The following is a 15156-nucleotide window of genomic DNA, read 5'->3' as shown; positions in this document are numbered from 1 at the left end:
ATTTGAAGGAAGTCGTCTCCAGACATAGAATACCAATCTCTATTATCTCTGATAGGGATGGTAGATTTATTTCAAGATTCTGACAGACATTACAGCAAGCATTAGGAACTTGTCTAGACATGAGTACTGCCTATCATCCACAAACTGATGGGCAGAGCGAAAGGACGATACAAACGCTTGAAGACATGCTACGAGCATGTGTTATTGATTTCGGAAACAGTTGGGATCGACATCTACCGTTAGCAAAATTTTCCTACAACAACAGCTACCATTCAAGCATTGAGATGGCGCCGTTTGAAGCACTTTATGGTAGAAAGTGCAGGTCTCTGATTTGTTGGAGTGAAGTGGGGGATAGACAGATTACGGGTCCGGAGATTATACAAGAAACTACCGAGAAGATCATCCAAATTCAACAACGGTTGAAAACCGCCCAAAGTCGACAAAAGAGCTACGCTGACATTAAAAGAAAAGATATAGAATTTGAAATTGGAGAGATGGTCATGCTTAAAGTTGCACCTTGGAAAGGCGTTGTTCGATTTGGTAAACGAGGGAAATTAAATCCAAGGTATATTGGACCATTCAAGATTATTGATCGTGTCGGACCAGTAGCTTACCGACTTGAGTTACCTCAACAACTCGCGGCTGTACATAACACTTTCCACGTCTCTAATTTGAAGAAATGTTTTGCTAAAGAAGATCTCACTATTCCGTTAGATGAAATCCAAATCAACGAAAAACTTCAATTCATCGAAGAACCCGTCGAAATAATGGATCGTGAGGTTAAAAGACTTAAGCAAAACAAGATACCAATTGTTAAGGTTCGATGGAATGGTTGTAGAGGACCCGAGTTCACCTGGGAGCGTGAAGATCAGATGAATAAGAAATACCCGCATCTATTTCCAGAAGATTCGTCAACACCTTCAACAGCTTAAAATTTCGGGACGAAATTTATTTAACGGGTAGGTACTGTAGTGACCCGAACTTTTCCATGTTTATATATATTAATTGAGATTGATATTTACATGATTAAATGTTTCCAACATGTTAAGCAATCAAACTTGTTAAGACTTGATTAATTGAAATATGTTTCATATAGACAATTGACCACCCAAGTTGACCGGTGATTCACGAACGTTAAAACTTGTAAAAACTATATGATGACATATATATATATATGGATATATATATTGTTAACATGATACTATGATAAGTAAACATATCATTAAGTATATTAACAATGAACTACATATGTTAAAACAAGACTACTAACTTAATGATTTTTAAACGAGACATATATGTAACGATTATCGTTGTAAAGACATTTAATGTATATATATATCATATTAAGAGATATTCATACATGATAATTTCATGATAATATAATAATTTAAAATCTCATTTGATATTATAAACATTGGGTTAACAACATTTAACAAGATCGTTAACCTAAAGGTTTCAAAACAACACTTACATGTAACGACTAACGATGACTTAACGACTCAGTTAAAATGTATATACATGTAGTGTTTTAATATGTGTTTATACACTTTTGAAAGACTTCAATACACTTATCAAAATACTTCTACTTAACAAAAATGCTTACAATTACATCCTCGTTCACTTTCATCAACAATTCTACTCGTATGCACCCGTATTCGTACTCGTACAATACACAGCTTTTAGATGTATGTACTATTGGTATATACACTCCAATGATCAGCTCTTAGCAGCCCATGTGAGTCACCTAACACATGTGGGAACCATCATTTGGCAACTAGCATGAAATATCTCATAAAATTACAAAAATATGAGTAATCATTCATGACTTATTTACATGAAAACAAAATTACATATCCTTTATATCTAATCCATACACCAACGACCAAAAACACCTACAAACACTTTCATTCTTCAATTTTCTTCATCTAATTGATCTATCTCAAGTTATATCTTCAAGTTCTAAGTGTTCTTCATATATTCTACAAGTTCTAGTTACATAAAATCAAGAATACTTTCAAGTTTGCTAGCTCACTTCCAATCTTGTAAGGTGATCATCCAACCTCAAGAAATATTTGTTTCTTACAGTAGGTTATCATTCTAATACAAGGTAATAATCATATTCAAACTTTGGTTCAATTTCTATAACTATAACAATCTTATTTCAAGTGATGATCTTACTTGAACTTGTTTTCGTGTCATGATTATGCTTCAAGAACTTCGAGCCATTCAAGGATCCGTTGAAGCTAGATCCATTTTTCTCTTTTCCAGTAGGTTTATCTAAGGAACTTAAGGTAGTAATGATGTTCATAACATCATTCGATTCATACATATAAAGCTATCTTATTCAAAGGTTTAAACTTGTAATCACTAAAACATAGTTTAGTTAATTCTAAACTTGTTCGCAAACAAAAGTTAATCCTTCTAACTTGACTTTTAAAATCAACTAAACACATGTTCTATATCTATATGATATGCTAACTTAATGATTTAATGTAGCGACCCCGACAAATCGTCAAGTGACGGCGTCGGCTATGTGGGTCCCATTACCTGATTATAAGTCTTTTAGATAACCTTTGACCAAAATATGTCGCCTTCATTTCAAAATAAAGATTGTTTCAAAGTTTACAAGAATTGTTCAACCAATAGATAAGTTACAACGTTATAACACGAATGAAATCTAGGCGACACGGTTTTAAGTAAAGTCAAAAGACGCTCCATGAAATGCACGTATACTCGACATCCAATGCAAGTATCAAATAATGAGCGGAAGCATATATCACCTAAGTTCAAGGACCTGAGAAAAACATAGAGAATCTGTCAACGAAAACGTTGGTGAAATCATAGGTTTAAATAAGTAAATGAGTAAAAGCAAGTTGAACCACAAGAGTTGCAATATTGATAAAGTCATAGTACATTCTAAAAGTTAATATTCACGAGCACCCAATTATCAAAGCTTAACGTTCCGTCCGTTGAATACCCCATCAATTAGTGCTAGAACAACACTGTTCCCGAAAATATATTTCATTCGTAAACGGTAGCGAACCGTTTGAATGAGGGTTTGTCAAACCCATATGGCCATATAACATAAGTTCTCGCTTACACCATCTGATGTAACTAATGATAATCGGATTGAGGATTTTCGTTCTAAACTCGTATGTAGAATGTTTGTTTTCCCGTTCTTGTGTTCACTTAGTTCAAAAGAATCGTTTATGTTTTCTCATCCCAAAAGTAAGTTCAAAAGAGTAAAAAGTGGGACTATGATCTCACCTTGTATGCACGAACCAAAAAGTACTTCGACAAGTAACGTGTGCAAAGAACAATGCTAGTCTTGACCTAAACAAATAGGTTGTATCAATAACGATAGTCACGAAGGGTAAAGATGTTCAATTAGTCCTATGGCTCGTTAAGACTCGATCATAATAGCATGTGAATCAAATTGTCATGTTTCATGCAAGGTACAAGTATAAAAACATGTTAGAACGATTGCACAATTATTTGGTTAAGTTTGATTAAAAGTCAACTTGGTCGGGTCAAAGTCAACGGAAAAGTCAACGGGTTCGGGTCGGGTCTCGGACAAATTTTCTATGCTAGTTATTCATATATAAGCATTTTAAAACAAGTTACATGTAAATTGGAGGTCTAGAACATGCCAAACATTTTTCGTCAAAAGGTCAAGCAAACAGCCAGTTTTAGGCAAACGGGACGGCGTCCTGAGGAGCTAGACGGCGTCCCGGTTCAAAAGGTGGGACGGCATCCTGAAGAGCTAGACGGCGTCCCGGTTCAAAAGATGGGACGGCGTCCTGAGGGGCTAGACGGCGTCCAAGGGGGTTTCCAGGCCCTGTTTGCTGTATTTCCTAAGTGCACGAATCAAAACACAAACTAGCACAATTTACAATCCGCAAGCAACCAAAATATGTATCTTATATCATCGGAAAGGTAATTTGACAAGGAATACAACCAAGCACATATCATCAATCAAACCTTCACTTACAACAACCGAAAACCGTAATTAAACATTCATAATCAAAGTTTAAGTTCCAAAAACGCATTTTATGATTCGGGCAACCAATTTACATGTATGTTATGCCGTTTCGAAGGTAATCAAACACACATTGCAACAAAACACTTAACAACAATATCTCATAGCATTTGACGCATCAAAAGTTCATGTAAAGCTCATCAAACCCTAATCCAAAATCACAAATTCAACAATCTTGCACATGAAACTAATCCATGTCAACCTACATACCAATTTGAAGCTAGTGATGTTAGGAACACAATTAAAACATGAACTTTCATCATTCAACAACATATGAACACCTAAAACTCAAGATTAAGCAAGCATTCTTTCAATATGAACTAGTTACATCAAAATATCAAAAACGAGCATACAAATCACATAAACAAACTAGACTCGAGCCATAGACACTAATTAACAACCTTATAACTTAAAAATCTCAAGAACACAAGAATTAGTGATTTTAGAAAGTTACCCAAAATTGATGAAATCGGTATGGAAGCGAAGAGGAGATCACGAGGAGTTCAAATATGCAATTTGTTTTGATCGAATCCTTCTTGAACGAATTTGGATGATGATTGAAGGTTTGAGGGTTTTGAGAGAAAAAGGTGAAGTATTATTTGGGAGGTGATAAAATGAATGGAGAGGAAAGAGTTGACTAGTTGACCTAGTCATCTCTTTCTCCATTTGGCAACTTTAGTCCCTCAACTTAGGAAGCGGGTACGGGAATTACCTAAACGAGATAATTCAAACGCGTATTAACGAGATGTGTTATAAACATATAACGGAACTTAAATAGTTAAACGGAAAAGTAAATGGAAAAAGGCGGGATGTTACATTACCTACACCTTAAAAGAAATTTCGTCCCGAAATTTAAGTAGGCGTAGTAGTCGTTGTTTCTTCCTCGAGATCTTGCGTTTCCGAATTCACGAATAGGTGAGGATACTTCCTTTGCATTTGATCTTGTCTTTCCCAAGTAAACTCGGGTCCCCTTTTGGCGTTCCAACGGACTTTAACAATCGGGATTCGGCTTTGTTTCAATGTCTTGACGGAGGTGTCCACAATTTCAACCGGTTCCTCCACAAAATGAAGTTTGTCATCAATGGTAAACTCCTCGAGAGGAATGACGATATCGGGTTCGGCAAGACACTTTTTCAAGTTGGATACATGGAAAGTAGGATGAACGGAGTTCAATTGAGGCGGAAGATCTAAACGATAAGCAACGGTTCCAATACGCTCCAAGATTTCGAAAGGACCAATATACCGCGGATTTAGCTTCCCGCGTTTCCCAAAACGGATTACACCCTTCCAAGGTGCGACTTTTAACATTACCCGGTCACCGGCTTGAAATTCAAGATCGTTGCGTCGTTTGTCGGTATAGCTCTTTTGACGACTTCGGGCCGTCCTAAGCCTATCTCGAATTTGAATGATTTTCTCGGTGGTTTCGTGAATGAGTTCGGGTCCGGTGATTTGTACGTCGCCTACCTCGGCCCAACAAAGAGGTGAACGACATTTGCGGCCATATAGCGCTTCAAAAGGTGCGGCTTTAATACTCGCGTGATAACTATTGTTGTAAGAGAACTCGGCGAGAGGTAAGTGCTTGTCCCAAGCTTTTCCGAAATCAACCACGCAAGCTCGTAACATGTCCTCTAAGGTTTGAATTGTACGTTCACTTTGTCCATCGGTTTGAGGATGATATGCGGTGCTCATGTCTAAACGCGTTCCCAACGCTTCTTGCAATGTACGCCAAAATCTAGAAACGAAACGGCCATCTCGGTCGGAGATAATCGATAATGGTACACCGTGTCGGGCTACGATCTCCTTAATGTAAAGTTGTGCAAGTTTCTCCATTTTGTCCGTTTCTTTCATGGCAAGGAAGTGTGCGGATTTGGTGAGACGGTCAACAATAACCCAAATGGTATCAAAACCGCCCGTCGTTTTTGGTAGCTTGGTGATAAAATCCATCGTTATCCTTTCCCACTTCCATTGCGGGATCTCGGGTTGTTGAAGTAGTCCGGACGGTCTTTGGTGTTCGGCTTTGACTTTGGAACATGTCAAACATTTGGAAACATAAGTAGCTACGTCCCTTTTGATGTTCGGCCACCAATATAGTTGTTTAAGGTCGTGGTACATCTTATTGGCACCGGGGTGAATCGAGTATCGTGACTTATGGGCTTCGTCTAAAATAAGACTTCGTAGGTCCCCATAACTAGGCACCCAAATCCTTCCGGCGTAATATCGGAGTCCGGTCTCCCTAATTTCGAATCGAGAGACGAGAATGTTCAAGAGCTCGTGTGAAAGGTTTTCATCCTTGAGAGCCTCATCTTGGGCTACCCGAATTTGGCTATTAAGGTTTGTGTGGATAGTGATGTTTAAGGCTCGGACACGAAGAGGCACCGCTCTTTCTTTTCGACTTAAGGCATCGGCTACTACATTTGCCTTCCCAGGATGGTAACGAAGCTCGCAATCGTAATCGTTTAAGGTTTCAATCCACCTTCGTTGTCTCATGTTTAGTTGCTTTTGATCGAAAATGTGTTGAAGGCTTTTGTGATCGGTGAAGATAGTACTCTTGGTTCCATAAAGATAGTGTCTCCACATTTTAAGTGCAAAGACAACGGCTCCGAGTTCGAGATCATGTGTCGTATAGTTTCGTTCATGAATTTTGAGTTGTCGAGAAGCATAAGCAATGACTTTCGTTCGTTGCATCAATACACACCCAAAACCATGTTTTGAGGCATCGCAATATACAACAAAGTCATCATTGCCTTCGGGAAGTGACAAGATAGGAGCGGTGGTTAGCTTCGTTTTCAATATTTGGAATGCGGATTCATGTTCGGTCGCCCAAATGAATTTCTTTCCCTTGTGAGTCAATGCGGTTAGAGGACGTGCAACCAAAGAGAAATTTTCGATGAATCTACGATAGTACCCGGCGAGACCCAAAAATTGACGAATGTGAGTAGGAGTAGTAGGAGTCTCCCATTTGCTAATGGCTTCGATTTTCGTTGGATCGACTTTAATACCTTGGTCACTTACAACATGACCAAGAAATTGAACTTCCTTTAACCAAAATTCACACTTGGAGAATTTGGCATAGAGTTGTTCTTGTCTTAAAAGTTCAAGCACAAGTCGGAGATGTTGTTCGTGCTCTTCTTCATTTTTAGAATAGATTAATATGTCATCGATGAACACAATAACGAATTTATCAAGATACGGTTTGCACACGCGGTTCATAAGATCCATGAACACCGCCGGTGCGTTAGTGAGACCAAATGGCATGACAAGGAATTCATAACTACCATAACGAGTTCGGAAAGCGGTTTTGGAGACATCTTCCCCCTTAACCCTCAATTGATGATAACCCGAGCGGAGATCGATTTTCGAATATACACAAGACCCTTGTAGTTGATCAAAGAGGTCATCGATGCGAGGAAGAGGATATCGGTTCTTAACCGTCAATTTATTTAGTTCACGATAATCAATGCACATTCGTAGGGATCCGTCTTTCTTTTTAACAAACAAAATCGGAGCGCCCCAAGGTGAATGGCTAGGTTGGATAAAACCACGATCAAGTAGTTCTTGGATTTGACTTTGCAATTCTTGCATTTCAGATGGAGCGAGTCTATATGGTGCACGCGCTACGGGTGCGGCTCCTGGAATAAGATCGATTTGAAATTCAACCGGTCGATGAGGTGGAAGACCCGGTAATTCGTCGGGAAATACATCGGAATAGTCACTAACAATTGGCACATCATCGATGTGCTTCTCATCGGACTCGACTTTCTTAACGTGAGCAAGGATCGCAAAACAACCCTTACGGAGTAGTTTTCTAACTTTAATACTCGAAACGAGGTTGAGTCCGGTGCAACTCTTATCGCCATAGACGATCAAAGGTTCACCATTCTCGATAGGAATTCGGATCGCATTAAGATCACAAAGAATGTGAGATTTCGTTTTGACTAACCAATTCATACCGATTATTACATCAAAGCTTCCTAGTTCCATGGGTATCAAGTCAATTTCAAATTCCTTACCCAAAATGTTCAAAGTACACCCCCGGTAATATGTGTCGGCACTTAAGAGTTTTCCGTCGGCCACTTCGATGGAATAAGTAGTATCTAAAGGGTGTGGTGGAGTGCAAAGGGTAGGAGCTAAAGTCTTGGACACAAAACATTTATCGGCACCCGAATCGAATAAGCAAGTAACATAAGAGTTGTTGAGAAGAAACGTACCCGTGACTAGTTCATTGTCATCTCGGGCTTCCTCGGTGTTGATGTTAAAGGCTCGGCCTCGGTTGTTGGGGTTGGCTTTCTTTTTCGGGCATTCGTTCTTATAATGGCCCGTTTGGCCACATTCATAACAAGTGACCGTCCTTAGAGGATTGGGCCCCTTTCGAGCGACGGGGGCGGTGCTTGTGCAATTGTTGGCCCTATGACCAACTCCTTGGCAACGGTGACAAATTAGCTTGTTACATTCGCCGTAATGATGTTTGTGGCACTTGTTGCACAAAGGTAAGTTTCCGACATAACCCTTCTTGCCGTCGTTGTTGAAGGGCTTTTTGGTGAAGGTGTTGTTGTTGTAGTTGGTTGATGGAGTGGCTTCCCATTTCCTTTTGTTGCCACCCGACTTGTCCTCGGCCTTAGGAGCCGGCGCTACGATTTCGTCAACCGTTTCAATTAGTTGGCGAGCCATGTTCATAGCGGCTTGATGAGTAGTGGGTTTGGATGACATCACCCCTTGTTTGATGCTTTTTGGAAGACCGAGCATGTAGAGCTCAATCCTTTGAGATTCGGGGTTAACAAGATTAGGACACATCAAGGATAGTTCGGCGAAGCGTTGATTATAAGCTTTAAGATCGTTTCCGACCGCTTTCAAAGCTCTTAGTTCTTCTTCAAGCTTTCGGGTTTCTTCGCGCGGAAAATATTCGACAATCATCTTTTCCTTCAAATCGGTCCAAGAGAGGGCATGAGCTTCATCGGTACCCACCGATTGAACATAGGTGTTCCACCAAGTGAGAGCAACACCGGAGAACGTGTGGGTGGAGTATTTGACCTTGTCTTGATCCCGACAACCGCTTATGCTAAAGACGGCCTCGGTTTGTTCAAACCAACGAGTAAGCACAACCGGTCCACCGGTTCCATCATAAGTGTGAGGTTTGCACCCCATGAAAGCTTTGTAGGAGCATCCCTCGTTTGAGTTACCGGCCCCATTGTTGTTGTTGTTGTTGTGGTTGTTGTTATTGTTATTGTTGTTGGAAGAGTGACCGGCCATGGCCGCATCTACGGCGGTAGCTATCATCCGTTCGAGAGCTTGTTCGGGAGTTTCATTGCGGCGTACACGACGAGGAGCCATTGTTCCTTCAAAACAAAAGAATACCGTTGGTTAGTATTCTAAATGATACTAACCGTGATATGGGATAAAGATAGAGAGAGAATTATCCTTGACCCGCCTTAAATTCTTTATGTCATAATGTCAGTATGTTCATATGAGTCACCGTAATATAATTTCCGGGAATTATATTACCCTAATTCATATGTGCATTCGACATTACATCATATAGTCAAGGTGGCGTGTCAATTAAATTATACAACGCAAGATTTAGATAGGATAAGAGTAGATTTGAGTAAGAGAGTTCGAGTATAAATGCACAAATAGTCAAGTAATTCCTACGTCAAGTCTATATGCCGGTTGTAGTCTAGACTCACCAATGTACCCTAAGACTCGGGGTTGACACCAATGAACTCTAAATCCCTACAACCAAAGCTCTGATACCACTTGTAGCGACCCCGACAAATCGTCAAGTGACGGCGTCGGCTACGTGGGTCCCATTACCTGATTATAAGTCTTTTAGATAACCTTTGACCAAAATATGTCGCCTTCATTTCAAAATAAAGATTGTTTCAAAGTTTACAAGAATTGTTCAACCAATAGATAAGTTACAACGTTATAACACGAATGAAATCTAGGCGACACGGTTTTAAGTAAAGTCAAAAGACGCTCCATGAAATGCACGTATACTCGACATCCAATGCAAGTATCAAATAATGAGCGGAAGCATATATCACCTAAGTTCAAGGACCTGAGAAAAACATAGAGAATCTGTCAACGAAAACGTTGGTGAAATCATAGGTTTAAATAAGTAAATGAGTAAAAGCAAGCTGAACCACAAGAGTTGCAATATTGATAAAGTCATAGTACATTCTAAAAGTTAATATTCACGAGCACCCAATTATCAAAGCTTAACGTTCCGTCCGTTGAATACCCCATCAATTAGTGCTAGAACAACACTGTTCCCGAAAATATATTTCATTCGTAAACGGTAGCGAACCGTTTGAATGAGGGTTTGTCAAACCCATATGGCCATATAACATAAGTTCTCGCTTACACCATCTGATGTAACTAATGATAATCGGATTGAGGATTTTCGTTCTAAACTCGTATGTAGAATGTTTGTTTTCCCGTTCTTGTGTTCACTTAGTTCAAAAGAATCGTTTATGTTTTCTCATCCCAAAAGTAAGTTCAAAAGAGTAAAAAGTGGGACTATGATCTCACCTTGTATGCACGAACCAAAAAGTACTTCGACAAGTAACGTGTGCAAAGAACAATGCTAGTCTTGACCTAAACAAATAGGTTGTATCAATAACGATAGTCACGAAGGGTAAAGATGTTCAATTAGTCCTATGGCTCGTTAAGACTCGATCATAATAGCATGTGAATCAAATTGTCATGTTTCATGCAAGGTACAAGTATAAAAACATGTTAGAACGATTGCACAATTATTTGGTTAAGTTTGATTAAAAGTCAACTTGGTCGGGTCAAAGTCAACGGAAAAGTCAACGGGTTCGGGTCGGGTCTCGGACAAATTTTCTATGCTAGTTATTCATATATAAGCATTTTAAAACAAGTTACATGTAAATTGGAGGTCTAGAACATGCCAAACATTTTTCGTCAAAAGGTCAAGCAAACAGCCAGTTTTAGGCAAACGGGACGGCGTCCTGAGGAGCTAGACGGCGTCCCGGTTCAAAAGGTGGGACGGCGTCCTGAAGAGCTAGACGGCGTCCCGGTTCAAAAGATGGGACGGCGTCCTGAGGGGCTAGACGGCGTCCAAGGGGGTTTCCAGGCCCTGTTTGCTGTATTTCCTAAGTGCACGAATCAAAACACAAACTAGCACAATTTACAATCCGCAAGCAACCAAAATATGTATCTTATATCATCGGAAAGGTAATTTGACAAGGAATACAACCAAGCACATATCATCAATCAAACCTTCACTTACAACAACCGAAAACCGTAATTAAACATTCATAATCAAAGTTTAAGTTCCAAAAACGCATTTTATGATTCGGGCAACCAATTTACATGTATGTTATGCCGTTTCGAAGGTAATCAAACACACATTGCAACAAAACACTTAACAACAATATCTCATAGCATTTGACGCATCAAAAGTTCATGTAAAGCTCATCAAACCCTAATCCAAAATCACAAATTCAACAATCTTGCACATGAAACTAATCCATGTCAACCTACATACCAATTTGAAGCTAGTGATGTTAGGAACACAATTAAAACATGAACTTTCATCATTCAACAACATATGAACACCTAAAACTCAAGATTAAGCAAGCATTCTTTCAATATGAACTAGTTACATCAAAATATCAAAAACGAGCATACAAATCACATAAACAAACTAGACTCGAGCCATAGACACTAATTAACAACCTTATAACTTAAAAATCTCAAGAACACAAGAATTAGTGATTTTAGAAAGTTACCCAAAATTGATGAAATCGGTATGGAAGCGAAGAGGAGATCACGAGGAGTTCAAATATGCAATTTGTTTTGATCGAATCCTTCTTGAACGAATTTGGATGATGATTGAAGGTTTGAGGGTTTTGAGAGAAAAAAGTGAAGTATTATTTGGGAGGTGATAAAATGAATGGAGAGGAAAGAGTTGACTAGTTGACCTAGTCATCTCTTTCTCCATTTGGCAACTTTAGTCCCTCAACTTAGGAAGCGGGTACGGGAATTACCTAAACGAGATAATTCAAACGCGTATTAACGAGATGTGTTATAAACATATAACGGAACTTAAATAGTTAAACGGAAAAGTAAATGGAAAAAGGCGGGATGTTACATTTAAAACCTGGAAACACGAAAAACACCGTAAAACCGGATTTACGCCGTCATAGTAACACCGCGGGCTGTTTTGGGTTAGTTAATTAAAAACTATGATAAACTTTGATTTAAAAGTTGTTATTCTGAGAAAATGATTTTTATTATGAACATGAAACTATATCCAAAAATTATGGTTAAACTCAAAGTGGAAGTATGTTTTCTAAAATGGTCATCTAGACGTCGTTCTTTCGACTGAAATGACTACCTTTACAAAAACGACTTGTAACTTATTTTTTCGACTATAAACCTATACTTTTTCTGTTTAGATTCATAAAATAGAGTTCAATATGAAACCATAGCAATTTGATTCACTCAAAACGGATTTAAAATGAAGAAGTTATGGGTAAAACAAGATTGGATAATTTTTCTCTTTTTAGCTACGTGAAAATTGGTAACAAATCTATTTCAACCATAACTTAATCAACTTGTATTGTATATTATGTAATCTTGAGATACCGTAGACACGTATACAATGTTTCGACCTATCATGTCGACACATCTATATATATTTCGGAACAACCATAGACACTCTATATGTGAATGTTGGAGTTAGCTATACAGGGTTGAGGTTGATTCCAAAATATATATAGTTTGAGTTGTGATCAATACTGAGATACGTATACACTGGGTCGTGGATTGATTCAAGATAATATTTATCGATTTATTTCTGTACATCTAACTGTGGACAACTAGTTGTAGGTTACTAACGAGGACAGCTGACTTAATAAACTTAAAACATCAAAATATATTAAAAGTTGTAAATATATTTTGAACATACTTTGATATATATGTATATATTGTTATAGGTTCGTGAATCAACCAGTGGCCAAGTCTTACTTCCCGACGAAGTAAAAATCTGTGAAAGTGAGTTATAGTCCCACTTTTAAAATCTAATATTTTTGGGATGAGAATACATGCAGGTTTTATAAATGATTTACAAAATAGACACAAGTACGTGAAACTACATTCTATGGTTGAATTATCGAAATCGAATATGCCCCTTTTTATTAAGTCTGGTAATCTAAGAATTAGGGAACAGACACCCTAATTGACGCGAATCCTAAAGATAGATCTATTGGGCCTAACAAACCCCATCCAAAGTACCGGATGCTTTAGTACTTCGAAATTTATATCATATCCGAAGGGTGTCCCGGAATGATGGGGATATTCTTATATATGCATCTTGTTAATGTCGATTACCAGGTGTTCACCATATGAATGATTTTTATCTCTATGTATGGGATGTGTATTGAAATATGAAATCTTGTGGTCTATTATTATGATTTGATATATATAGGTTAAACCTATAACTCACCAACATTTTTGTTGACGTTTTAAGCATGTTTATTCTCAGGTGATTATTAAGAGCTTCCGCTGTCGCATACTTAAATAAGGACGAGATTTGGAGTCCATGCTTGTATGATATTGTGTAAAAACTGCATTCAAGAAACTTATTTTGTTGTAACATATTTGTATTGTAAACCATTATGTAATGGTCGTGTGTAAACAGGATATTTTAGATTATCATTATTTGATAATCTACGTAAAGCTTTTTAAAACCTTTATCTATGAAATAAAAGTTATGGTTTGTTTTAAAAATGAATGCAGTCTTTGAAAAACGTCTCATATAGAGGTCAAAACCTCGCAACGAAATCAATTAATATGGAACGTTTTTAATCAATAAGAACGGGACATTTCACAAGGAAGTTTTCGCGAACATATCTCCGAACATTTAAAGGTCAGCCTATACCAATCATATAATCTGCTATACTAATGATGTTTGCACCTCTTTCTCTGCAACACAGTTAAAAAAAAAAAAAAAAAAAAAAAAAGGAAAACGTCAAGTCTACCTGACCCTTGGAACAGAAAAGTTTTCAACTACTTATACATGCTATATAAATTTAGTTAAATACTTTGAAAGACAATTACCCACCTCTAATTATACCATTAACAGTATCCCCTGACTTTATTTGCAAGTGATCCGTCTCGAATCACTGATTGGCGGGTTAGATGGACTGGGTTCTCCCTTTTTCCGTAAGTCTAATATCATCAAATGCCTAATAATTATTCCACCCGACATTTGTTTTTAACGATAGTCAATTGTCAAAAAAAAAAAAAAAATGGTTACCTGCTCATTGATGTCAGCCTATCCGTGTTCGTTGCAGGTTAAATTTATGCATCTTCTACATAGCCACATCCGGTTAAAGATGGTAAAAAAAAAAAACATAAAAGGGGATCGTACAGCCTGCCTCAGGCTTAGAACAAAGATGGAATGGTTTATCCCTTTTTACGTACGTCTAATTTCACGAAATTATTGAACATCAAATGGCTATTATTTATTTTCATCTGACATTAATTTTTAGGGATAGTCAATTGGAAAAAAAATATTGTTATCTGCTCATTGATATCAACCTACCCGTTTTCGTTGCAGGTTAAATTTATGCATCTTCTACATAGTCGCATCCAGTTAAAGACAGTCAAAAAAAAAAAAAAAACAACGCAAAAAAAAGAAAAAGAAAGGGAATCGTGCAGCCTACCTCTGCCTACATAGCCTCATCCAGTTACAGCCAGTCCAAAAAAAAAAAAAAAAAAAAGGTAAACGTGCAGCCTGCCTGATCCTTAGAAGAGACAACTTTTCCAACACTTGCACATGCTATGTAAATTTAGATAAATTCTTTAAACGCCAATTACCCGATCCTCATTATAGCAATAACATTATTCCCTGACTTTCTATGCAGGCAATCTGTCTCAGTCCACTAAATCGCGGGTTACATGGACTGCTTTGTCGCTTTTTATGTACGTGTAAACTTTGAAAATTATTCAACATCAGATGCCTATTACTTATTCACATCTGATATTCATTTGCAGTGTTTTAGAATTTCCAGAATGTGTCGACGAATCAATATTCCGTTGTGATTAGTTACCCCATTTTACATATATCATTGGCGTACATTGTCAAT

The sequence above is a fragment of the Rutidosis leptorrhynchoides genome, chromosome 6, assembly GCF_046630445.1.
Source record: "Rutidosis leptorrhynchoides isolate AG116_Rl617_1_P2 chromosome 6, CSIRO_AGI_Rlap_v1, whole genome shotgun sequence".
Classification (NCBI taxonomy): domain Eukaryota; kingdom Viridiplantae; phylum Streptophyta; class Magnoliopsida; order Asterales; family Asteraceae; genus Rutidosis; species Rutidosis leptorrhynchoides.
Note: the sequence above shows the minus strand (reverse complement) of the source record.